Genomic DNA, 24,566 nt, shown 5'->3' with positions numbered 1-24,566 from the left:
ATCTTTTTGAGGCCATCACCTCCACATTAAATGCTTTCTAGCTAACAGTCTGGCCGCATTAATGTGGAGGTGATACCTGAACAGTAGCTAAGCAGCTTTATGGCCACTAAGATGAAAGTTCCGGTAGGTACTGGATGGGACAGAAAGGAGCTCCCAGGATAAGAACTACACGTGTACGATGGGAACATGGGGAGAACGGAGTATATAACATAAGAATGAAGAAAACACAAGAGGGGGGGGACAAAAAAAGAAGAAAGAAAAAAGAAGAAAGAAAAAAGAAAAGGAAAAAGAAAAAGAAAGAGAGAGATCAGTTGAAAGAGAGCCGAGGATAATAATCCTCAGAGAGTGAACCGAAAGTATCCCTTATTGATTGATGAGTAGAACCCTTTCTGAAAAACAGTACTAGTTCTTGGACCCGTACTCTAAAAATTTATTGTTTGGGCTTATTGGGCTGAAAAACCATCACTCAGGGTCAATCCAATTTGAGTCCCTACAATTGGCGCCGTCTGTGGGAAACTATTTGACCTGTTAAGAAGGAAGGGCAGGTGTGATACTCACGATGGAAGAGGGAGTACCGCAGCAACCATTGGCGGGCCCGCAACAGGCAAACTGAACGGTTTTAGACCCCTTAAAACACACAGATTGCGTAGCCTAGATTAATTAGTCAAGTTGTTACTTAGTCAAATTAAACAATTCTAGGTTAAAACAATCCAAACAATCATATCAAGATATAATGCAGCGGAAAATAAATAACACAAGATATGATCACCCAGGAAACCACACGGTAAAAACCTGGGGAGGATTTGACCCACCGATCCTCAAGGCTAACCTGAATTCACTATGAAAGAATTGAAGTTCGTACAAAAGGACTACAAGCTCCTCGCTCGACTTCCTAATGCTACCCACTGCCTCTGACGGCTACAAAACATATAAATACTGAGCAAAAACGTTTAAAACCCTAATTCGCGCTAATTAAGCGATTAGGGGACAAAATTACCGAATTTTACCAAAAATGGCAAAATTGAGTTAACTGCAGAATCATAAACTACTGACCTTAAGGGTCGTCCCAAAACAGACGGGACCTTATTCTGACTTTTAAACTAAAAGTTATTAAGGAAAAACAAATATTACTATAAATAGCAAAAACGCTGTTATCGGGGCCTTAATGAAGGAATTCGCCTAAATTTTGGCGATGTTCATGGCTATGAATCTGGATCAGAACGTCGTTTCCCTTCAACCTACCAAATTTCATGCAATTCCGACACTGTTACCCCGATGCCCCCTACTGGCACCCCCCTTTGATCTTGCGTTGTGACTTCCTGCGCCCCTGCTGTTCAAGGAAGGCATGTGCTGTCTGTTCTACATCATCTCATGATTAAGGTGCTTTTATGTTAGCTTTTTAAAGTTATCTCGGAGGTATACTTGTGTGTGTAATCATCATTATGTAGTTCTATATGATTCCAATAAAATAGCTCAACATCAATCCACCATGTGGTTATCTAAGTTTTAAATCATAGTCAACAAATTGGAAGTTACTGGGGATTAAGAGGTCTAATCAAAGCTTACATTTTCCATATTGTTGTTTTTCAAGATTTTATCTCAGTCACGCACTGTTTGGAATTTCACTAAACCTTTGGCATCAATTAAATATAATGCTACAGTGCTATAATGGTTATGTCCAGCACACGCAGAAATTTACTACGATATTCAGTATGGTGGTGTACTAATTGAGAATTTGCTAGAATTTATGGGTGGGAAATCAAAACAACATATTGATCTTGCAATGGGTTTGAGCTTTAGACTATAATAAGGAAATAGAAGAGAAGTTTGCTGAATATTTTTAATTGATTGAATCATTTTCATGTCAAAGTAAAATATTTCGTTTGATTTTCCATAATAAACCTGTTGAAATTTTTTATTTCTCAAGCTTTGCTTTTGTATTTTCTGCTCTTTGTCCTGAAGCTACGACCTTCTTTGTTGAACCAATGCAGTCTGAACTTATTGGAGAAGTGTAGCTTATGCTGGTGAAAATCATTAAGCAATGATGCACCTCATATAGCCATGTCTTACATTTTGGTGCGAGATAGCTAATTGAAAAGGCTCCATATGCAGAACGGAAAAGTTCTATATATTAAAACAACAAAGCTCTGTTTCTCTCCTCCCTGAAGCATTGTCCTTGCTTACAAAGTCATGGACACAAAAAGGCTTATAGATGAGGCTCCAATCAACATCCTGAATGTAACATATCATGGATGTCAAGAAGAAACAATGTCAAGCAGTGACATACGGATAGGAATCAACTGGCTTTATCTGTATCTGTTAATTCTTGTTTCCATGATCTTCTGTTGTTTGAATGTAAATGACTGGTTATCAAGTTTGTCATTATTGGAACGTGATTTCAAAAGTACGTAGATTGCTTTTGTTAAGAGGAAAATTTTATTTGTATAACCAATATTTCTTTCAAATTTAAGCTTTATGATCATTAACAACCAAATATAAAATATTGCAGCTGAAAGACGCGCCAGAATCTTAATATTCTTGAATCAACCAGTTTGCTAAAGGTCAAGTCAACAATTTAGCTTTAGAAGCAGGTTGTTTGTATATTAAAATTGTTCGCATGTGCACTTTGTGTGGACCAGTAATCAAATAATCAAAAAAGCCTAAATGGCTAGTGCAGCTAATGTATATTCAATTGCTGTTGGTCCTATTAGCTTGGATCATGAAGGATTTATGCCTTGAAGTTGATTTGTAATTGTTATATAATCCTTTTGCATCTGAGGAGTTCGTACAGAGATTTAATTGCATTGTAGAGCTTGTGAAGTGTAGTGAGAGTTTTGTATACACCAGTTACATTTTTTTACATTAGCAGTAGTAAACACTTTTTTCATTTATTACTTTAGAGATTTGGGGAATGAGAACCCGATTGGTGTAACAGCATTTCCCTAGAGATAGCGCCAGTTCAATGAAAATAATTTTGATTTCATTAGGTTTCTAGTTAGGCGTATGTAACTCATGTCCCGATCATATGGAAACAATAATTTCAACACTACATTTCCTTGGTCCCTATCCGAACGTTCCTTAATGTATTGGGCCAATTCCAACCTACCCTCTAATCAACTAAATTTTGGTCCACCATAAAAACCCGAATCTAAGTTCCACAATCATTCAAACAATATTTTGAAAATGAGGTGAAACATATGTAGTTAATTTCAGACGAGTTTAATGATTTTCCATTAGTAAGTGTCTTTTTTTTTTTTTTTTTGGGTAAAAGAGGATATATGCATAAAAGTTAAATCAGTCTATTACAAAAGGCCCCTTCAATATCCAAGGTGCCCCGTTAGTAAGTGTCAGATTGGGTTCAAATGTCAGGGACCCATATCATGGAGTGTTAGGAAATTTAGACCCCAATTGATAGAATTAACAAGTTTTAAACCTAAGTTGTTTATTAGATTTATTATGAGTACAGCTTATTAAAACAAACAAACAAACATCAATATTATGTCAATAATGAATGCAGCAGAAAAGTAAATAAGACAAGATATGATGACCCAGGAAAACCAATAAAACCAACCAGTTTCACAGTAAAAAACCTAAGGAGAAACCTTCCTAAAAAGCAATCCACTATAGTAAAGAGAAGTTTCAGATCTAATACAAAACATTTGTCCCTAGACTCTACAATCTCGTAGATGAACTTACAGCAGAAACCATCTACCGCTTCAGAACCTCTGAACTCTTCAATATATGAATGCCACCCTTTTTATTGATGCACGAATCCCAGTACGCGATTAACCAATTGCGTGAATCCCAGTACGTGACTTAATCACCAACTAGAAGAAGATGTTGGCTGCAAAGTTCTTCACTTCATCAAGAATGAAGATTAAGAAGCACTTGATTACAAAACCCTAAGGTGCAAAAATGTCGTTGCTTCTTTCAGAGAGAATAAGGCTTTGGTCACCTTTTGCATATGTTCTCTTTGTATTCTCTTATGTGACGGCCTCTAAAATAAGCCTTATATAGGTCTAAGGTTGTGAGAAAAGAAACCCTACACAAATACATAAGCCTGGCCCAAAAATCAGATTTGAAAATTCTAATTTCCATAACCTCAATAGATACCTCGATAGATAGTATCTGTCGAGCCTCATTAAACCTCGATAGATAGCTAGGTGTCGAGAAGGTGTTAAGAAGCTGTCGAGGGGACATGAGCTTTCTCGATCGATCCACCAGCTGTCGAGAAGGTGTTGAGATTGCGATAACAATCAACTGAAGAGCTCGATAAATAGCCAGCTGTCGAGAGGTGTCGAGCAGCTGTCGAGTTATCTGTCCACAGGTGTCAAGCTATCTGTCCAGCTTTATTGAACACCTTTTCTTCATTTGTTTCTTGGTCCAATCTTCATGGCTTTAATACTAGACTTGAACAACATGTTCCTTGAAGAATTAAACACATCCTAGATCTACCCAATTACAAGTAAAGTGTGTTTTGTCAAAGGATTAGTCAACTACACAAAATATGTCCTTAACATAAAGAACAAAGAAAAAGAAGTCAAAAATATAAAAAAGTTCACAACCTTGTAGTAAGTGAAGAAATTCATTATTCTTGTCTTATCATGGACCAAATCAATATGAACTATAAATTGATGTGAGGAGAGCATGTATTATACAGCACCAACAACAACTTTTGCAAGAGTATTAATAATAGTAAGGAATATTTTGAGTTTTCATTCATTTTTGCAGGGTATTTCAGGGGGGAAAGAAGAAGGGGGGGGGGGGATGAGCATCAATGTTGAAGCTTTTATGGCTTTCTGCAGAAATTTTCTATTTTGTTTGTTTTATTGTTAAATCCATAGTTATTGCTGTTTCTCATTTATATAAAGTGTTTTGTAGCTTTGTTTTATTTTAGGAACTAAAATTATATTTTCCACATTGTTTTCTCGAAGGCAATCCTCTATTTTTGAGAGGATTCATTCTTCAACCTTGTGCTTCACACATGGGACTTCATTGCATTGCACCACCTTTAGCCTCCGAGTAGTTTTGTAATTGGGAATTTACATAGGTAGTTGCGAATGAGACATGCACCAATATATTAAACATTTTTGAACAAATTCTTTTTGCACAAACTTTCATAAATATTGGTTTGTATAATTTGTTCCAGGGATTGATAGCCTTTTTGTCAACATTGGCTACAAGGTACTCTCGTGGGACCTTGAAGAACAAAATAACTTGAAATTATCATTGTCAACTCTTATTCTCTTAAGACATATACCAACATGCATATTCAACCAAATAAAGACTGGGAGAGTCACATAAGATATCATATTCATCACGACAAGGTTCACAATGTCGGTTGGAAAATCAAAGATCTTTATAGTGTTTCAAATAAAACCTACCGTATGCATTATTTAAACCCTTTTTTTCTAAGCATTGTCTTAATTAATTCTGGTACAATTATAATATTTTCACTCACTCTTCTACCTCGGCTAAAGCCTACTTGGCTAGGATGAAAAATGTCATCTAGGAAAGGACACAAATGTTTAGTTAAGATTTTTCAAACGGATCAAACCACTTTGTAAAGTGTGTTGCATAGACTAATAGGTATGTGACATTGATTTCGGGTGAGGGATTTTGAGAATCACATAAATTAACTAACCACCTCACATATTGGTCACCATAATTTGTAATTTTAAAATTTTTTTCTAGCTCATGTGTGATGTGATGGACTAATTTGAAAATGTTTATGAATTTTGTTGTGTCCTAGAAAGACTGTTAAGAAAATGATTTTGATTTCCTATGGTTCTAGGTAGGTGTATAACCCGGGCAATTGTAAAGAGCAATTTCCAATTCCAAGCCACATTTTCTAGGTCCTTGTCCTAACGTTCCTCAATGTGTTGGGCCCAATCCAACCTAGAATAGAACCAAGTAAGCTTAAATTTGGTCCACAGGATCCAAATTTAAAAGTCCACTATCATTCAAAATAGTCTCTAAAAGCTTATTGCTTTAGGCTCTAATTTGCGAAACAGTCCTAACGCCCATTTTCCACAATCGATATCAATTCTTTACAATCTCCAACAAAAACATTTTCTTGATTAATTGGGCTTACAAAATGCCTGAAATGATCCCCCACAGTCTACGCCTATGTTGAAAATTAGGCAAAGCACATGGGGCCTTCAATTACGGACAAGAGTTTAATGATTTTTCATTTTTAGTAAGAGTCAGATTGGGTTCAAATGTCTTCTCCTTTTTTTTTTTTTTTTTTTTTTTTTTTTTTTAAACAGAATGATCTTTGGATGGTTGGAGGTTAGAAGAGCTTAAAAATTGCGAGTATAATTGTTCTTTTATAGAAAAGGGAAATAGAAGAGAAGTTCTCTCTTTATTGTCAATTGATAGAATCATTTTGATTTCCAAAGTAAAAAGTTTCATTATATTCGCCGTAATAAACCTGTAGTTGAAACTTTTTAATTCTCAAGCTTTACTCATAAGTTTTCAATTTTCTCCTCTTCATCCTAAATCAATGGCCTCGTTTGTTAAACTATTGCAGTCTAAACCTATTGGAGAAGCGCACTCTACTGGTAAAAATTGTTAAGCAAGGATGCATCTTCATGTCTTATGTTATGGTGCAAGATAGCTAATTGAGAGAGCTTCATAGGCAGAATGGCAAGGCTCATTATGGTAGAACAACAAAGCTCCCTTTCTCTCCTCCGTGAAGCAAAAATGCTTGTAGATGAAGTTCCAGTCAACATCGTGAATGTAACATGCCATGGATGTCAAGAAGAAACATCGTCAAGCTATACTTCTGTCAATTTTCATTTTTCTGACCATGAATAACCAAATATGAAACATTGCAGCCGAAAGACGCACTGGAGTCTTAATAATCTTGAATCAGCCAGTTTGTTAAAGGTCAAATCAACAAGGTGGCTTTAGAAGCAGGTTGTTTATATATATTTATGTTGTTCACATATGTTGTGCTTTTGTGTGGACCTGTAAATGTAATCAAATGATCAAAAAGCCTAAATGGCTAGCTAGTGCAGCTAAAATTCTAGTGCCATTTGTTTGATTTGTAATTTTGATAATCCTTTTGACTTTTGAGGAGTTGGTACTGATGAGATTCAATTGCATTGTGGAGCATGTGAAGTATTGTATTGTAAATTTGTATACACCCATTAACTATTTTTAATTTCATTAGAAGTCGTCTTGAACATGATCAAAGGCTCTTGAACCTAAATATCTCTCCCCTTTAAAAAAAAAAAAAAAAAAAAAAAAGGGCTTGTCAAGTTTTCCCATTCCACAAGAGTTGAAGAGCTTTCCACTAGTGGGGACGGACCGACATATGGGCCCATGGGGCCCAGTTCCCTCAAGACATTACCCAAAAAAGAAAAAAAAATGTAATATAACCACATTAAACCCAGCTCCCTTGCTTCAAATAGCTTGCCCCCCTTCAAAACTAAAATATTAACCCAGCCCAAATAACAACATTAAACCCAAACAAGGTCATAATCCAGTCAAAACAACACTAATTATCAGTCCCAAAAAAAAAAACCCAGCCCAAACAACAATCTTCAGCCATTTTTATAAATTACAAGCCAGCCTAACAAACCACTATTTTGGCCCAAATTCACCACTTTGATTCAAGGAAAAAAAAAAAGGGGGGCCATCAGATTGATAGTGCTGGCAGAGGATAATAAATTGATAGTGGTGTTAGTGGGGCAACGATGTGTATAAGTTGAATATTTAATATGCTATTGATACTATTCTTGAGACCAAAAAAAAGAGAAGAAAAAAGAAAAAGAAAAAAGAAGAAGACAAATCACAAAAAACAAAGATAAAGAGATAAACAAATACATCATAAAATAAAAATGTCGCACATCATAATGCTTTAACTATTATTTTGAACTAAGATAAATTAATGAAACTAATAAATCTATAAATTGAGAAGTTTAAATTGATGCATCAATTATTTTGAACTAAGATAAATTTATGAAACTAATAAATCTATAAATTGAGAAGTTTAAATTTATAATTGATGCATCATGCATATCACCCACATTCTTGTATTTGCTTTTACTCAGTAATAACAATTACTTCTTCTGTAAGATAATAAACATAATTCTTATTTTATTTTTATTTTTTTAGGCTTTGATGTTATACATTGAAAGGGACAACAATTTCAACATTTAGTTTGAATTCAATCATAAATGATTTCAAAGATTTAAAAGAGCGTCAAGTTCTCTTTCAATAATATCTTTATAAGTGTTAGGCAGATCATAAGTCATGACAAGTTTCTCAAACCACATACTTGGATAAAACTAACATTCAATAATAGGTTTAGAAGTGTTTAAACGGAGCCTTTGCTGTGTGTGGTTTTTCAGACAGCATACTTAGTGAAAATTAGTACCCCATAATATCTATTTGTTTCCTACTAAATGTTAAAATAAGTCTAAGACTATGACTAAATCCTTGGCCTGATAACTCTGAGTAATGTAGGGTCTTTAATTATTTGTTCAAGTATTGAGCAGTAAGAAGGATATTGGTACTTATTCAAGTATTTATTGTTTACAAAGTTCATTACTTATCTTTTTTAGATTGGACCTTTATTGGTACTTCATTAAATTTGCTTGTAATGGTAGCAGGGTATTGTTGTTGGTTTTTATTGAAACTAAAGTGGCAATAGTTCAAGATCATTTACAATAATAGTAAGCATGAAAGCATGTGATGTAAAGACACAGAAGATAGCAAGAAAAGCACGTTCATTAATTAAAAAGAGAATACATTACATCCCATGATAATAATTCAAAAAAAAAAAAAAANTAGGGATTTTATTTGCCAACCAGTTGCAATGTTTAGTATTTACAAGAAATTTTAAAATTCAAATTGTTTGATATTGTTCCAAAACATCAAAATTTATGGAGATTATGTGCCTAAAGAGTTAGAAGGCCTTTGTTGTTTCGTTATTATGTCTGTATTTTGCAGCCCAGTTGCCTATACTATTTGCTGAGTTTGTGGCTTCAGCCTTTCTGCACATCAGCAACTTACTTTCAAAGAACATGAACCATATAAACTCTGGGTTCTGGTAGACTGGTTCTGTATATCTCATCTACTACAGGTACCTATTTCTTCTTCTTCTTTTCTCATACTAAGGTGCTTCCTGTTAGCTTTCTCATATTATCTAAAGAAGAAGAGCAATATAATTATGTAATTGTCAATATGAGTTTTTATTTATTACCACAAGTATTGCTCAATGTTAATCTGCTGTGTCCATGTTAATCTGCTTATTGAGAATTTGTTAGAATTGATGGGTTGGGAATCAAACACCAGAATGATCTTTGGATGGTTGGAGGTTAGAAGAGCTTAAAAATTGCGAGTATAATTGTTCTTTTATAGAAAAGGGAAATAGAAGAGAAGTTCTCTCTTTATTGTCAATTGATAGAATCATTTTGATTTCCAAAGTAAAAAGTTTCATTATATTCGCCGTAATAAACCTGTAGTTGAAACTTTTTAATTCTCAAGCTTTACTCATAAGTTTTCAATTTTCTCCTCTTCATCCTAAATCAATGGCCTCGTTTGTTAAACTATTGCAGTCTAAACCTATTGGAGAAGCGCACTCTACTGGTAAAAATTGTTAAGCAAGGATGCATCTTCATGTCTTATGTTATGGTGCAAGATAGCTAATTGAGAGAGCTTCATAGGCAGAATGGCAAGGCTCATTATGGTAGAACAACAAAGCTCCCTTTCTCTCCTCCGTGAAGCAAAAATGCTTGTAGATGAAGTTCCAGTCAACATCGTGAATGTAACATGCCATGGATGTCAAGAAGAAACATCGTCAAGCTATACTTCTGTCAATTTTCATTTTTCTGACCATGAATAACCAAATATGAAACATTGCAGCCGAAAGACGCACTGGAGTCTTAATAATCTTGAATCAGCCAGTTTGTTAAAGGTCAAATCAACAAGGTGGCTTTAGAAGCAGGTTGTTTATATATATTTATGTTGTTCACATATGTTGTGCTTTTGTGTGGACCTGTAAATGTAATCAAATGATCAAAAAGCCTAAATGGCTAGCTAGTGCAGCTAAAATTCTAGTGCCATTTGTTTGATTTGTAATTTTGATAATCCTTTTGACTTTTGAGGAGTTGGTACTGATGAGATTCAATTGCATTGTGGAGCATGTGAAGTATTGTATTGTAAATTTGTATACACCCATTAACTATTTTTAATTTCATTAGAAGTCGTCTTGAACATGATCAAAGGCTCTTGAACCTAAATATCTCTCCCCTTTAAAAAAAAAAAAAAAAAAAAAAAAGGGCTTGTCAAGTTTTCCCATTCCACAAGAGTTGAAGAGCTTTCCACTAGTGGGGACGGACCGACATATGGGCCCATGGGGCCCAGTTCCCTCAAGACATTACCCAAAAAAGAAAAAAAAATGTAATATAACCACATTAAACCCAGCTCCCTTGCTTCAAATAGCTTGCCCCCCTTCAAAACTAAAATATTAACCCAGCCCAAATAACAACATTAAACCCAAACAAGGTCATAATCCAGTCAAAACAACACTAATTATCAGTCCCAAAAAAAAAAACCCAGCCCAAACAACAATCTTCAGCCATTTTTATAAATTACAAGCCAGCCTAACAAACCACTATTTTGGCCCAAATTCACCACTTTGATTCAAGGAAAAAAAAAAAGGGGGGCCATCAGATTGATAGTGCTGGCAGAGGATAATAAATTGATAGTGGTGTTAGTGGGGCAACGATGTGTATAAGTTGAATATTTAATATGCTATTGATACTATTCTTGAGACCAAAAAAAAGAGAAGAAAAAAGAAAAAGAAAAAAGAAGAAGACAAATCACAAAAAACAAAGATAAAGAGATAAACAAATACATCATAAAATAAAAATGTCGCACATCATAATGCTTTAACTATTATTTTGAACTAAGATAAATTAATGAAACTAATAAATCTATAAATTGAGAAGTTTAAATTGATGCATCAATTATTTTGAACTAAGATAAATTTATGAAACTAATAAATCTATAAATTGAGAAGTTTAAATTTATAATTGATGCATCATGCATATCACCCACATTCTTGTATTTGCTTTTACTCAGTAATAACAATTACTTCTTCTGTAAGATAATAAACATAATTCTTATTTTATTTTTATTTTTTTAGGCTTTGATGTTATACATTGAAAGGGACAACAATTTCAACATTTAGTTTGAATTCAATCATAAATGATTTCAAAGATTTAAAAGAGCGTCAAGTTCTCTTTCAATAATATCTTTATAAGTGTTAGGCAGATCATAAGTCATGACAAGTTTCTCAAACCACATACTTGGATAAAACTAACATTCAATAATAGGTTTAGAAGTGTTTAAACGGAGCCTTTGCTGTGTGTGGTTTTTCAGACAGCATACTTAGTGAAAATTAGTACCCCATAATATCTATTTGTTTCCTACTAAATGTTAAAATAAGTCTAAGACTATGACTAAATCCTTGGCCTGATAACTCTGAGTAATGTAGGGTCTTTAATTATTTGTTCAAGTATTGAGCAGTAAGAAGGATATTGGTACTTATTCAAGTATTTATTGTTTACAAAGTTCATTACTTATCTTTTTTAGATTGGACCTTTATTGGTACTTCATTAAATTTGCTTGTAATGGTAGCAGGGTATTGTTGTTGGTTTTTATTGAAACTAAAGTGGCAATAGTTCAAGATCATTTACAATAATAGTAAGCATGAAAGCATGTGATGTAAAGACACAGAAGATAGCAAGAAAAGCACGTTCATTAATTAAAAAGAGAATACATTACATCCCATGATAATAATTCAAAAAAAAAAAAAAATCCTAACATCTAAATTTAGGCCTTGGGGACAGGAGGGTCAGCAGCCTGGCTCTGCTGAGAGATGGCGGCATCCTTAGCTTTGTCCTTAGGGCCAGAGGAGGGTTTCTTCTTTTCCTGGATCTTACCCTTATCTTGGACCCCCTCAACTCCCTGACCTTGGTCACCAGCTAGGTCAGATCCTTTTGAAGCCTTAAGGAGGGCAAGAATAGCTTGGTTGATCAGTGGCTACTCAGATGCCTCTAGAACTTGTTCAAAGAGAGAGAAGTCCAAACCTGGGAGTTCACAAATTTCTGGGTGATAATATATACTCCCAGGCTGCCCCATGATACGTTGTAGTAATCCCGGCATACCCCTGAGAGCTCCTCGGTAAGTCTTATTTGAGTTTCTTCCACGCCGAGCGAATAAGCTACTAACTTCTCAGCCTCCATTGACTCTTTAGCTAGCTAAGTCGCTTCCCTGGCCTTCTGAAGTTCAGCCCTAAGATCTTTAACCATTTGCCTTTCTGTGGCCAAGTTTGTCTCAGTCAAATGCAGTTGCTAGCGTTAATCCTCGGCCTGCCTCTTTGCTGTCTTAAGGCCTGCCTCAGCACTGTCCCTAGCTTGGATTGCCTCTTTCAACTTTTCGGTTAGTTTAGCTTGATCTTGCTTGAGAACCCCTAGTGACTTCTTAATCGACTTCTCAATCTCGACGCGGGATTGGGCCTTTGCCTTAATTTCATTGCGAGCATCCTTGACCCATTCCTCGGCCACGAAAACTTGTTGGGTAATCTACATAAAAGAATAAAAGGATTACATGTAAGATAAGGAGAGAGAATGAATAAAAGTGACTAAGTGTTCAACTAAGAGAATGGGTTAAACCACTTACCATAGCAAGATCCCTGTTAAGGGATAAGAAAAGATCGGGCTGCTTAAAGTGCTTGTAAGCGTCCATTTCTTTTGGCAGAAGAAGTGGCTACTCCAGGGCTTCAGCAAGATGACCCGAGTGTCCTTCTTGAAAGCTTCGGACTGTAGCAACCCAAAGGATGGGGGCATCGTCCACTTCCAACCTGGGGGTCCAAGTGCGAGGTGGTCGGCGCACGTCGGCCCCAAGAGAATCATCTTGGCTATCAATGGAAGTGGACCTCCTGCCTCGGGTGTTCTTGGCCACTTTCTGTTGTTTAGTCCCCTTTTAGGGACCCACCTCGCCTTCCTCCTAAGCCTCATTTGGCCTTTTCTTTTTCAACTCAGGAATTGGTTTCAGTCCAAGGTCTTTGGGAATTTGAGGAAGGGGAGGAGGAAGATTAGCTTGAACTTAGGACTTAATGGCCTCTTTTGAGGTTGACACTTGATTTCTCGCGGCCATAAGCTTTTTTAAAGATTTGTCAACCAGAAGAGCAATAAGAGGAACTGGGGTGTGAACACTTAAGTGTCTGTCAGGTTCTTCATCGGCGTTCGAGACTGATATTATTTGCACCCCCTGAGGCTCCTCTTCTCTGAAATGAAACTTATCAATTTTTTCTTCAAGTGAGGAATTAGAGGAAGCAACCCCTTCCTTTGGCAATCTGTGACAAAACCATAACAAACAAATGAAATATGAGAGAAGTCATAAATCACTCAACTCATACTCACTTGTTGAATACAATAAAATCTATCCTAACACAAACTCTTGAAAAGCTTTGCAAGAAAAGAGTTCATGGCATGGAAGAGTTTGACAACATGTATTTTTGAAACACTTTAAACAAAACTCATCACAACATCTTAGTGTGAAACAGAAATAAAAGATTGCATACAATAAATAAGTAGCATGCGTATAAAGAGAGAAAAGAAACAACACATGAAGAGATAGATGAGGAAGACATACATCATCATATATATATATCAAAGACAAACACAATGTAAACACAATGTATGCAAACATGGTCACAAAACCAGTGTACAAGAAGCTAAAAGAAGCTCTTAAATCAATAAGGAGGTAAACACTCCCCCTAACAAGATGAAACACAACTCCCCCTTACAAGAGCATGTATTTATCCCCCTAACATGAAGAATCTTAAAAAGAAACCACATGTTCTCCCCCTTTTTTTTCATGATTGACAAAGGGTACAAGAAGCTATAAAGTTTCACCCGAGAAACATAAAAATGATCAAAGATGATTAAGGGGCTCAAGGAATCCATATAAATGCATGAATGTAATGAACAAAGATGCTATGGATGGCCAAATAATAGAAAGATGCAAAATATGTGAAAAACAATGCATGCAAAAGGATCTTGACAAATCGAGAAGCTGTCGAGCAAATATCGAGCAAAAGCCAACCTCGATGGATCGAAAATCTATCGAGAATCTATCGGCTAGACAAAAAGTTTCTCGATGGATCGAGAATTTGTCAAGAAGCTATCAAGACAAAGTCTAGAAAGCTTGATGGATCAAGATTGCGATAACTTCTGTCGAGACAAGAAGAAAGAAGGTCTCGATAGAATTAACAAGTTGTTGGGAAATTTAGACCCCGGTTGATAGAATTAACAAGTTTTAAAACCAAGCTGTTAATTCTATTTATTATGAATAAACCTTGTTAAAGCAAACTAACATCAATATCATGTTAAAATTATGCACAACAAAAAATTAAATAAGACAATATATAATAACCCAGGAAAACCAATGAAACAAACTAGTTTCATAGTAAAAAATCTAGGGGGAAACCTTCCTGAAAAGCAATCCACTATAGTAAAGAGAAATTTCAGATCTAGTACAAAACCTTTATCCCTAGACGCTACAAACCCCGTAAATGAACTCACAGCAGAAACCTTCTACCACTTCAGAACCTCTGAACTCTTCAATATACGAACGCCACCCTTTTGGTACACGAATCCCAGTACATGACTAACCAATGATGCACGGCTCCCAGTACGTGACTAACTCACCAACTTGAAGAAGATGTTGGTTGCAAAGTTCTTTACTTCATCAACAATAAAGATCAAGAAGCACTTGGTTACAAAACCCTAATGCACAAAGGCGCAGTAGCTTCTTTCAGAGAGAATAAGGCACTCGGTCACCTTTTGCATGTGTTCTCCTTTTATTCTCTTATGTGACGGCTTTTAAAATAAGCTTTATATATGTCTAGGGTTGTGAGAAAAGAAACCCTACACATCCATGTCAGCATGGGCCGAAAATCAAATCTGAAAATTCTGATTTTGTAATTCTCGATAGGTACAACTATCGAGCTATCTATCGAGACCTCGATAGATACATCTGTCGAGATATCTGTAGAGCTTTATTAAACCTTGATAGATACTATCTGTCGGCAACTGTCGAGAACTGTCTAGCTCTAATGAACAGCTTTTCTTCACTTGTTTCTTGTCCAATCTTCATGGTTTTAATACTAGACTTTGAACTCTTATTCCTTGAAGTATTAAACACATCCTAGATCTACCCAATTACAAGTAAAGTGTATTTTGTCAAAAGATTAGCCAATTGTAAATGAGATATGTTCTTAACATGATTCACATATGTCATAACATTTAGTATTATTTCTAAATAAATATATTAAACTTGAATATAAGCCAAACACAGAATTGATAAACAATCTAAGCTAATTATAATCACATCCACAGCAAAAATAAAAGGCAAAGATAAAGGGAAGAGAAATGCAAACACAAGGACAACACGCGATATGTTATCGAAGAGGAAACCGAAGCCTTCGGTGTAAAACCTCTCCGCTGCCCTCCAAGCGGTCAATAATCCACTAGAAAATATAGTTGGGATATATGAACAACAATAGACCCTCCAAGCCTAATCTACCAAGGTACCTAAGCCCTTCAAATTTCTTGCTCCAATGAGATTGCGCCGAACCTTTTTCTTCTCTAGCTTACCGGATTCCGCTATAGCCCATAACATCAACCAATAACCATTGATCCTTTCAAAACTACTTCCCTTAGCACCAAAAGACCTTCTCACAAACGTAGGTGTGGTGAGAAAAGGATTTGGTCAAAAACCTCTCAAGGATGTATCAATGAAGAGGAAGAGAGTAGAAGAATTTAAAGAGTCTCTTAGTAAGATTGGGGATGAGGCAATCTGGTTTTTCTCTAGAGTTTCTCTCTCAAAATTCTCTCTAGAAGCTCTCTACATTTCGTGGGTATAAGGGTCTATATATAGTGGGGTGAGAAAGGAATGCGAAGAGTCAGTTTTTCCCAAATAGGGTAAAATGGCGGCTTGACCTCATGACTATTCCAAGTTGCAAGTTCCAGCTGTGAGTTAACGGCCTGGCTAGCCTAGGACTTTTGTCCTATACTACGACAACTGGCGTGACCCTTCACCTCCCCGTATGCTTCTCACGTATGCAGAAGTTGGCGGCTTGCCAGTCGCGAGTCAGCCTCAAGTCCTAGCCGCGAGTCCCTACTTCTAAATGCACAAGGCCATTAGTACAAAGGTATAAGGCAAAACATGCTTTGAGACAAAAACTCAACAAAGCTTATCAAACTTTTTGGATTTTCTACTTTTTATGTATTTTTGGATTTTTGACACAAAAGCAATAAAAGATAGATCAAAAACAGCATAAATAACAATGTAAAAACATTTTGGAGTAAAACATGCAAACAAACAAAAATTCAACCCAAAAAAGCATACAACCAAGCATATTCACAAAACATAGGAAGTATTAATGCATGGACATGTTGTAATGCTTATGCATGAGTGCCCCTCTTCACCCACACGTCACATGCGTTTGGGGTGATATCCTTGACGGATTGGGTATGAGAGTTAGTACTTTCAAACCTTCTTGTGAAGCTTTCCAAGCAATTGGTGAAGACACCGATCATCTTCATCACATCCATCATTCTTGGATCACGGTTTTGATTTCTTGGTTGCTCACTAGTCCAAGACCTATTGTCATTTCTTCTTCCTCATGATCGAGGAGCGCTTGTATTGTTTAACTCTCTCAGCTTATGACAGTTGGGTTTGGTATGCCCTTGCAATCCGTAAAAGTGACAGAAATGATTCGTTCTAGGACCCCATTGTGATCTTGGAAGTGATCTTCCTCTAACTTCAAATATAGCTTTTGATTGATTACTAGACTTGTTAACCACCCATTGATTGGCCATCTTCTTCTTCTTTTCAACCTTAACTTCCTCAGTATTAGGCTCTTCTACACTCATTTCTTTGGGCTGCACAAACTTCACTTCTTTGATGATATTGGCTGATGAGCTACTTCCTCCAGTATATCCCAACCCGAACTTCTCTGAAGATGGTTTTTGAGATGAAATAACATCTTCCAGCTTCTTGGAGGAGACCCTTTCTATCTTGACATGAGCTTGCACTACCTCTTGCTCGAGAAATCTCACTTTTGTGTAAGCTTCTGATAGTTCACCATTTAGTGTTTCAATCTCACACTTCGCTTCCTTGTATCGTGCCAGAAGACTTTTGTAATCTTCTTCAGCTTTCTTCATCTTCTTCATAATAGCCTTTACCACCCTTGCATACTCACCTAATTTCTCAAGGAGTAAGGCGTAATTCTCTTGAAGATCAAGTGTATCTTCATCCTCTTCAGCTTCCGATTCTTCAACAATCCCAATAGACTCCAAATCAGAATGCTTTCCAAGCTCCTTCACAAGTGAACCCAAATCATCTGAGGATTCCACATGGGCAATGGTCATGAATGCGAAATAATTTCCTTCTCCATCACAGCTCTCTTCAGAGGTGGAATTTGACAAATTCGAGTCACTTAAAGTTGTAGAATAGACCTTTCCTTTCGACTTCAAATAGTTGGGACATTCCTTTTTTAAGTGTCCATGTCTATTACACTTGAAGCATGTGATTCCTTGAGAAGATTGGGAATCTCTACCATCTTTCCTTCAGAATTCTTTCTTCTCCTTCCCGGAACTCTAAAATTTTCCTTTGTCACCAAATTTCCCACCGTTTTTTAGTTTCAAGAATTTCCAGAAGTTCTTTACAAGGTACGCCACATCTTTATCAACTGCATCCTCTTCCGAAGAGTCATGAGATACCACTCTCTCATCAATCGTTTTAAGAGCAAGAGATTTGCTCTTCTTCTGTATGGGCAGTGACAATTCATACGTCTACAATGAACCAACTAGCTCTTGCACTTTAATGTCGTCAAGATCCTTGCTCTCTTCAATAGCCGTTACTTTGGCACGAAAACTTTCCGGTAGTAACCGAAGGATCTTCCTTACAATTTTAGAATCCTCTGTCTTTTCCCCCAAATTGAATTTGTCAACAATCACCTCGTTCAGCTTACTATAAAAAGAGTCAAAGGACTCATCCTCGCTCATCTTGAGCTCCTCAAAGCGAGTGGTCAACATCTGTAGCTTGGTGTCTTTCACTTTCTTTCCTCCTTCATAAGTAGTCTCCAGAATCTCTCATGCTTACTTAGTGTTAGGACATATGTGGTTCACATGCTAAGAACATATGTCATACTTATTTATGTAAATTGGCTAATCCTTTGACAAAATGCACTCTACTTGTAATTGGGTAATTCTAGGTGTTTTTGGTACTTCAAGAAACAAGGTTTCAAGATCAAGTGTTGAAGTCATCAAGTCTGTCCAAGAAAAATCAAGCTGAAGTGCATTTTCATTAAAGCTCGACACCTTCTCGATAGTTCCTCGACACCTGCTATCTGTCGAGATTTAAAAAATCAGGTTTTCTGATATGATTTTCTTGGGATCCGTGAATATGTTTTTGGGCCTTCTTTTCTTCTAACCCTAAACATATAAAAGGATTGTTTTAAGAGCCGTCAAGTATGACATAAGTTGCAATATCATTGAGCAATCTCTGTTCAAGCAAATTATGATCAAAAGACGAAGTTCTTAACCTAGTTCATCTTCCATCAAGAAGTTATTGTGTATTTGCACCGTAGGGTTTTGTAACCAAGCATCTTCCTGCTATTCATCATAAAAGATGAACTGAAGAACTTTGTAGCCAACCTTTCTTCCTCAGTTGGTGTTCTGAAGTCGCGTACTTGAATCCACGCATTAGTTAGTCACGTACTTGGGAGCCGTGCATCAAAGGTGGGAACTGTCGCTACAGATCAAGTCCAATTAGGTATTGGGGTAAGGGTTCAACTGTAGGTTGGTAAGGTACTTGGAATTCTTTTACTTCTAACCGCTTGATTTGATAATAGTGGAGTTTCGGGAGTGGTGACCTGAAAATCACTTGGTGGGGTTTTTGCCATTAGGGTTTTCCCCATTCGTAAACAAATCACCGTGTTATTTAATTTTCGCTGCATATTTAGTTTTTGGTGATTTGTTTATACTTCCATGAAATTGCATGATTAATTGATTAATTAATAACTTGGCTAAATTAATTAATTAGGGTTAATCACTGGGGGTCATTCAGATTGTGGCCTATCAAGTGGTATCAGAGCAGGCACACTCTGATTAGGGTTTAATCTTTGCTGTGTCGATCCATTGACCCCTACTTGTCATGGATAGAGGACAATCTTTAATTATACCTCCTTTATTTGATGACATTAACTATGCATACTGGAAAGTACGCATGAGAGCTTTTTTGCAGTCTTTAGATGAAAAGGTGTGGCAAGCTATAGAGATTGGCTGGACTAAGCCAATAGAAGAACCGGCTGATTGGGATGATACTAAGATCAAGGCAACTAACTTCAACAGCAGAGCGTTAAATGCCCTATTTAGCGCAGTCACCAATGAGAAGTTCAAAAAGATATCCTCAACTGAAACTGCTAAGGAGGCTTGGACCATCCTCCAGACAACCTATGAAGGAATAAAAGCTGTCAAAGATTCAAAGCTTCAGAGGCTCACTACAAGCTTTGAAGAAATTAAGATAGAGGAGGATGAGTCGTTTGATGAGTTCTATGCCAAGCTCAAGGACATAGTAAACTTAGCCTTCAATCTTGGGAAAACCATCCCTAAACCCAAGATTGTAAGGAAGGTGCTCAGATCTCTACCTGAGAGATTCTATGCCAAGATTACGGCGATAGAGGAATCAAAGGACATTGACAAGATTCCTTTGACTGAGCTGGTAGGAAACTTGCAAACCTATGAGATAGGACTATCTAGGATTGGCAAGTCAAGTAAAGGTAAAAGCATGGCCTTGAAGGCAAAGAGCAGTGATACAGATGAGTCTTCCAATGATGAAGATTCCAAGATGAAGTCTTACATTACTCGGCAGTTCAAGAAGTTTATGAAGAATGCAAATGGAAGGAGCTTCGACAAGGACCGTAGGCAGTTCAGTTCTTCTCAGTTTAAAAGCCAAGACAAAGGGAAGAAGGATGCTAAGGATGGCAGTCAATACACTATTCCTGCAGGACCAAAGTGCTTTGGATGTCATGGGTTCGGACACATGAAACATGAGTGTCCTACATATCTCAAGAGCATTGGGAAAAGCAAGGCACTTGCTACAACTCTAAGTGACACTGAGCGTAAAGATGATTCCGACAATGAGGATGATGGAATCTTAAATGCCTTCACTGCCATAGTCAATCCTACTGAAGGGATTGTTGAAGAAGTGGATGAAGAAGAAGAACTGGTGGAGTCAAAATTTGAGAAGATGGATGATCAAGATGATATCCATTCAGCCTATGAGAAGCTTTACAAGCTCTCTGAAAAGCATGAGAAATTATATAGGCTGGCAACCAAGAAGCTCAGTGATGTGGAACTTGAACGTGAAGAGTTGTCCACAAAGTTTGATGAAGCGAATCAAACTATTGGAGCACTGAGATTTGAAAACAACTTTTTGGCTGAGAAGACCAAGAAGCTTGAAGCAGAGCTATTTCAAGTCAGAGCTCAACTGGAGAGGACTTCAAGTGCAAAGCATGATGAGATGCTTAGCAATCAGAAATCTGCTTCAGATCGAACTGGTTTGGGGTATGGTATTTCTTTCTCTAATACTGCTTCTACTAGCAATACTGTTTTTGTTCCTCCTGCTAATAATACTAAAATTAAGAATATTGATGTTAAAACTAAATTAGCTAGTGAGAACTTAGACAAAGGTAAATCTATCTTAGGAGCACCCCCTAAGCAAGATAAGAAAGATGCTAAAAACCCTAGGGCTAAGAAGGCTAACTCTCAAAAGCCAAAACAAAAGAAGCAGCATCTCTGTCATCATTGTGGAGCTGCTGGTCATACTAGACCAAATTGCTATAAGTGGTTAGCCACTCAACAGAGCAATGGCATGATAGCATATGGAAGCCAGAATTAGCTTCAATCCTCTCTTGCTCCTCTTGGAGATCTTCTGAAAGCCCTCATGTTCCTTTCGAACTTGAACGGTTTAAATTCTTCCCCCTCACTGCCTGTTCAAGGTTACAATCAAAGGAAAGGCTCTTCCAAGGTGTGGAAGAAAAAGGATTTTATGTGATTTCATCACTTTCTTCTCCCTTCTTGTTTTTCTGTTTGTTGCATTGCTTGTGTGTTTTGCTTTTCTACTGAGTCAGTCTAGTTTTATGCTTTGTTTTGTTTAATATGTTTTGTGTGTTTATTTCCAGTTTTGTTTATTTTGTTTTTTTTTGAAAAAAAAACCAAAAAAAAATTGAAAAAAAAAATACAAAAACAGTGTGTGTTTTGTGTACTTTGGTATTTGTGTACCTTGGATAGCCATTGAAACAATGTTTCTAAACTTTGTATCCTTTGTAGCTTAGATGAGCATCTCTATGCACAACTAAGCAAGTGAGCTTTGTGGCTCTTGTTTGTGATGAGTAAAATTAGATTATCTCTTAAAACTTAACACTCATATCACTCTTTTTGATGAATTGGACTAGAAATCCTAAGAGAAAGGCATAAATAACCATCTCACCACTGTTGTCTGCCAATCATAATATGACACCTGTATGCTTCGGCATAGCAAAAGTGTAGTGTCAAAGACATTCGTATGCTTCGACATAGGAAAAGTGCGATGTCAAATGCTTAACATCTTGGGTATTTCTTTTCTCCTTTTTATGCCCATGTATGATATGCTAAATAAAATAAAAAGAAAATATGCAAAGAAAATAAAAAGCAAAAAGATCAAAAATGCTTTAAATATGGTTGCAAGCGTGTATTCTAGGACATGTGAGAGTTATAGGATGTACCTCTAAGGTGATAGTCTCCATCAAACAGTTATGATTGTGTGTGAGTTAAAAGTTATTTTCTCATATCTCAGATCGTCATAACATGTATACACATATGCAATCTTACGATATTTTTCACACACAACATGCAATATTCTTTGCTACTTTTGATACTTGTGCAGGTACAATGTGATTTGGCCATCACAAAGGTTTTACATGTGCTAATATATGTTCACTAAACTGTCATAACTTGTTTTTGAAAAATAAAATTGGTTAGACTTGTTTAGTGTGTGTGTGTGTTTTGGAGGATCCTTGTGCTTAAATTTTTGTTGAGAGATGTTTTTGAGAGCTTTATATGTTGAGTGGATCTTTGGTTGAGATGTGTGTTGGATTGCATTCATGTCTGTGTTTTTCCCTTCTCAAAAAACTGCTTTTTACTGCTGGCTCGACACCTCCTCGATACCTAATCATCTGTCAAGCTTATAAGCCTTTTCTTATCGCAATCTCGACACCTATCTCGACACCTGATGGATCGATCGAGAAATTCTCTGTCTCTTCGATAGATTCTCGACACCTAATGGATCGATCGAGATTCACTTGTTGTGATTGATGTCTTATTCTCGACACCTGTCTCAACACCTGTAGGATCGATCAAGAAATCTTCTGTCTCCTCGATACCTTCTCGACACCTTTGCGATCGATCGAGCATCACGTATCTGAAATTCATCTTACATCTCGATACCTCTCGATACCTTCATCTGTCGACGACCAAATTCTCGATACCTTTCTCGACAGCATCCTCGATACCTCTCGACACCTCAGCTGTCGAGAATTACTGAGGTGTCTATATATATTCAGATCGCGATTTTCACTCATTTCTCACTCGATCTCTCTCGATCTCTCCGTGGCTGTTCATCTCCTTTTCACTCTCCTTTCACTCAAATCTTCCAACCCTCTTGGATCTTGATCTTTCCTTGCTCAAATCACTTGGTAAGATCACTTTTCTCTTCCTTTTTCATGCATTGCATGTTTTAAAACCTAGTTTTTGGGATTTTTGTTAAAATTTGGGGTTTTTCAAAATTGTTGAGTTTTTCTTGAAATTTTGGGTTGGATTTCCACTTAAATGTTTTTAAAATGTCATACATTGCATTTCATGTGCATTATAATGATATTTACATGCATTTAGATGTGTGCTATATGCTGTGTGCTGGTAGGATTGGATTGGGCTGAGCCCATGATGCAATTTTAGTTTTTTCATGTCACATGACCATGCATTCCCATGCATACGTACTTTTTGTTCAAGATATTTGTCATATTTGAACTGTTTTGGAAAATTTTCTGAGTGTCTTTCTCTCTCTCTCTCTCATTCTTTTATGTTAGTAGTGTCTATGGCACCCAAACGTAAATCCACTCCTGCTCGGAACCCTCTGCATTCTGGAGCTTCTACTTCTTCTGATTCTGCTCCCTTTAACCTTCGGTTCCATGATGGAGATGCCCATAAGGCATTTTCGGAGAACTTCTCTAGACGAGGTGTTCATTCGGAACGCCAAGTCATTCTGACGGATTTCACCGATACTGACCTTCCCTCTGTCATTCACAATAGGGGATGGGGGTCACTGTGTGATATCCCGGTCACTTGCCCTCTCGTGCTGATACAGGAGTTCTACTCCAACATGCACGGGATTGATCGTTCAGTACCTCTCTTCTTCACTCGTGTTCGAGGTACGCGCATCCCTGTCACACCGCAGCTTGTTGCGGATGTGCTTAGGGTACCTAGGATAGAGTTTCCCGATTACTCCTCCTGTGAGCGTCTGAGAACTGTGTCCAAAGATGAGCTCATTTCCACTTTTTGTGAGCGCCCTGCTAAGTGGGGTGAGCATCAGTACACATCATGTAGGCCTTTTGCTAAAGGTCCTAGATTTATCAACATGGTGATGACTTTTGTTCTCCATCCTCTTTCTCATTATAACTCTATCACAGAGCCTCGTGCTCGATTTTTGCTATCACTTCTAGAGCATCTTACCATAGACTTTCCTTCTCACTTCATCTTGTCTATCATAGATGTTTATCTTGATTCGGCGTCCCGTGATACGCTCATCTTTCCTTCTGCTATCATGCGGATCCTATGCCATTTTTCCATTCCCTTTCCTGTGTCCGACCACTTCACACACATATCTACCATAGATGCCGCTACTGTAAAACGTAGTGAAGCGCAGTTCAGGTCGAGACAGCCTGATGCCACTCCTCCCTCCCGTTCGGCTCCATCTACATCTGCTCCTTCTTACTCTTCGAGTGATGTATCTCTTGGAGATATTATGGCGCAGCTGCAGCGCATGGACACTCGCCTTAATACACTCTCCGCTGAGTTGTATCAGGTGAATGTTCGTGTTGGTCGTATTGTACGATGGCAGGCGACTATGGGTGGATTTGCTCCAGAGGCCACTCCTTCACCACCTACTCTAGCAGCTTCAGATTCTGAGGATGATGAGGATGATAATGATGATGGGGATGCTAGCTCTGCCGATGAGATGTCTACATGACACTCTACCCTTTGTCACTCGTGACAAAAAGGGGGAGTAGTTTTGTAGTTTTGAGCTATGAGAGTAGTCATCTTAGGGGGAGAGTTAGTATGAGACATTTTTAATAGGGGGAGTGTTGTCATTTTTTTGAGGGATGTAGTGAGGCTATATGTATCTTTTCTTTTCTTATCTTTTAGATACAGTGATCTTGT

At 37.1% G+C, this 24,566-nt stretch overlaps 1 protein-coding gene and 1 long non-coding RNA gene across 2 annotated transcripts in view; both read left to right on the top strand.

Moving 5' to 3' along the window:
* The window catches only part of LOC112024652 (uncharacterized), a 103,137-nt gene extending 96,040 nt beyond the window's left edge, over nucleotides 1-7,097 (top strand). The window contains exon 6 of the transcript XR_010630998.1: nucleotides 6,533-7,097. The gene's annotated coding sequence lies outside the window, so the exon portion shown is untranslated. The remainder of the gene's footprint in view (nucleotides 1-6,532) is intronic.
* A 1,704-nt stretch (nucleotides 7,098-8,801) lies between these two features.
* LOC136069778 (uncharacterized) lies at nucleotides 8,802-10,134 on the top strand. Its single transcript, XR_010630980.1, has 2 exons — nucleotides 8,802-9,094; nucleotides 9,570-10,134. It is a non-coding gene; the product is annotated as an uncharacterized LOC136069778 (long non-coding RNA).
* Nucleotides 10,135-24,566: the final 14,432 nt, after the last annotated feature.

The sequence above is a fragment of the Quercus suber genome, unplaced genomic scaffold (assembly GCF_002906115.3).
Source record: "Quercus suber isolate HL8 unplaced genomic scaffold, Cork oak 2.0 scaffold_189, whole genome shotgun sequence".
NCBI lineage: Eukaryota > Viridiplantae > Streptophyta > Magnoliopsida > Fagales > Fagaceae > Quercus > Quercus suber.
Note: the sequence above shows the minus strand (reverse complement) of the source record. Positions and strands in the feature narration are given on the sequence as shown.